The sequence below is a fragment of the Lathyrus oleraceus genome, chromosome 1 (genome assembly GCF_024323335.1).
Source record: "Lathyrus oleraceus cultivar Zhongwan6 chromosome 1, CAAS_Psat_ZW6_1.0, whole genome shotgun sequence".
In the NCBI taxonomy this organism is placed as follows: domain Eukaryota; kingdom Viridiplantae; phylum Streptophyta; class Magnoliopsida; order Fabales; family Fabaceae; genus Lathyrus; species Lathyrus oleraceus.
This window is the reverse complement of record NC_066579.1, coordinates 384,878,565-384,882,062: the sequence shown is the minus strand read 5'-3', so window position 1 is coordinate 384,882,062 and position 3,498 is coordinate 384,878,565.

Here is a 3,498-nt window from a genome sequence, read left to right as displayed (position 1 = left end):
TTAGCCTCACTATTATCGCTTTAGCTTCTTAATTGGCATATGATTATCATTTGGTGTCCTTATTTTGCATGTGGTATCATTTTAGTATCTTAATTTGCATGTGATATCGTTTTATATTTTCAATTGGCATATGGTACCACTTCATGTTCTTAATTTGTGGATTATAATTGAATTCATAAACATCTTGAGGTCTTGCATGAGAATTTACATGTGTTTGCCTATTGTGAAACTGAACCATATAATTGTATGTTGGATGCCATAAGCCATGCTGCAGGTTGAGGTCATAATGTTTTCAAATTTCAAACCCGTGGCCGCTCGCTAGCTCATCGCTAGGCGAGCCCGCAGCGAGCCTTCGCTGAGCCTTCGCTAGGCGAAGCAGAGGCGACCGGGCCAGGGGCTGCTTTGCTTTTTGCTGCCTATTTCATGTTTACCTAATGATGATTCTGCATTATTTGGCCTAAATTCTTGGCTGCTATATTTATCTTATGATGCAATTTCCAATTGTATTTTATGCTTTAATCCGTGTGTTCATGGTAAAGGTTAGCATACTTCCGAAGAAATAGCCAGTTAGGTACTCCGCTTTACGCATGGGAAGCCTTCATGGAGAGGGATTCTAAATTATTTCACTTTAATGTGAAGATTCATATTGAGTGCCTAATTAATTTTACTACATTAATTTTTAATGTAATGTTGATTTTAATGTATCGATTTAATGCGGTATCATCATAATTACCTAATGGACTTAAAACATGGACTTTAAATAAATGACATCGGACCTCTCTTTATTACCCCACGATTACAATATTACGGTCATGTCCCGCGAACGTGGGGATACCTTTAGCAAAGACCCTTCGGTAAAATCATCATAGTCCCTCGGATGTTGCCTTCGAAATTACGATTTTGTCCCTCGATGACCCTTCGGTGTAGCCTACGGTTAAATGATGATAGTCCCTTCGAATGCTAAGGTATCCTCACAACTGTTGCCTTCAATGACCTATCGATGACCCTACGATGACCCTTATACATCCCCAGGATAAAACTACTTACTTCTCAATAGTAAGGACAGTTTTACCCTCATAAGGATGGGAAATGCCCAGAAAGACCTCGGACAGGTATAACCTTAATTGCTCACTCATAACAAAAAAAAATGCTTTTCACACCCCACACCTTTCAAATATCTTTTGGAAAATCACCACTCAGCATACATCCATACTAGGATCATTGCCGAGTTATATTTTTCTAAACTACTTTCAAAAAATCCAACGAGATAACCACTTTGTATACATTCATGCAAGAATCATTACAAAGTTAAATTCTCCTTTTCAAAACATTTTTCACACAGTTCTCAACCATCTTTTTCAAACTAGAAAACATAAATGATTGAGCAATTAAGAGCCCATGGATAACCATGGATACAAAGGGTGCTAATACCTTCCCTTTGTATAAAGTACCTCCCGAACCTAAGAATTTAAAATTAAGGTCTTTCCTGTTCTTTTCCACCTTTCCTTAAGGGATAAAAGAAAAGTCGGTGGCGACTCTTGCTAACCGCGACATTGCGATTACAAATCCAATGAGGTCCAGTTCACCGTATGACAGAACTGGCGACTCTGCTGGGGATACAAAGAGAGGTCCATCTTAAAAAAAAAAAAATCATTTATGTTTTATTATTCCTTCTTTTAAAGGGGGCTTTGAGTGAAAGATCCTACACCCGGATCTAGTGTACCTTAGGTAAGTAGCAATAGATCATCGCGACTATCCGGCGTATACTGGAATGGTCAAAATGATAGCTACGGTTAATGTGACACTTTGGTTGTCCTGATGGTCCTCATGTTATTTGAGGAAAAATTTGGCTTCCGCGTGGTGTCATCAAAGCATTAACCAGACCTTTAGAACCCTAATTGACTCATCCTAGCCATTAGAAAGTAGTGAGATAACTGGCTTCGGTTCCGACTGAGGTTGGTTGATACTCGATACTACACTCTTTGAGATTGGACTTTAGGGAAGCTTCGGTCAACCACTTGGTGTTGCACTGAAGTGGACCTAAAGAAAGGTCGATGATCTGAGATCCTTCTAGAACCCGGTTACTATTCTAAGACAGGTTGAACCAACCAAACTTCAGTGGGGAGGGTACTTACCTATGGAACTCATGCAAGCCTTAAAACCTAGGAATAATTGTTGTGTGACATGCTTGTGCTTGCATAACATCATAACATCATAACATCATAACATCATCATACTAACCATTTCAAGGACTTAGGAATTTAGCTTTGCTCTGCTGAACAGGTTATGGCTTCCAGGAAGACTATCCGGATCAATCTTGTAGCAATCTCTCCTCAACTCAAGGATTTGGTGTCAGAACTCCCCGATCATGCTCAGTTCAACAAGAAACATGGTCATCTTCTCAACTTAGTTACCACTGGTTTCAAAGAAGATATGATGAGAGTCCTATTCCAGTTCTTCGATCCTAAGCATCATTGCTTCACTTTCCCAGATTATCAGTTGGTACCCACATTGGAAGAGTTTTCCCAGCTGCTCGGGATACCTATCCTGGATCAAATACCTTTCAGCGGTTTAGAAAAGATGCCAAAGTCTGAAGAAGTTGCCGCAGCTTTACACATGACGAAGTCCGACGTTGAAGCTAATTGGGTAACAAGGAGTGGAGTTAAGGGTTTACTTGCCAAATTTCTGATAAGTAAGGCCCGAGAATTCCTAAAAGTTATGAATGTCCATGCTTTTGAAGACGTTCTAGCATTGCTAATCTATGGTTTGGTGTTGTTCCCTAATCCGGACCAATTCATAGACATGAATGCTATTAAGATATTCCTCACTCACAACCCTGTGCCTACCTTGCTTGGAGATGTCTTGCATTCCCTTCACACTCGTACTATGAAGAAGCAAGGGACTCTCATGTGCTGCGTACCTTTGTTGTCTAGGTGGTTTATTTCGCACCTTCCTCAATCAGTTTTAAAGAATGATCAAAATCTGAAATGGTCTCAAAGGATAATGACACTCTCCCATTCAGACATCCGGTGGTGTTCTAACCTCAGAGAAAATGTTATCATCATCGACCGTTGTGGAGAATTCCCTAATGTACCCCTCATGGGGATAAGGGGAGGTATTACTTACAATCCTGCCCTAGCCCTACGTCAGTTCGGGCATGCTCGAAGAGACGGTCCACATGAAATGATTATCCAAGGTATAGTGTTTGACTATGACAATGACCCTCAAAATCTCCGTCAAAAGTTTGTACGAGCTTGGGGCATGGTGAAAAGAAGCAATTTAGGCAAGAAAAATTCTATTCCTATGGAGCCTTATCTCAGATGGGTACGCGCCAGAGCTCGTGAACTTGTCATGCCATATCTTGCAGTCGGACCATTGATTGTTGAATCAGAGGTCGAAGGAGGTACTTCCCAGATCATTCCTTACCCAGATATGCCTACTGATGTTGAGGAATTGAAAAGATCCTGGACCCAGTTGAGAGAAGAGAGAGATACTTTC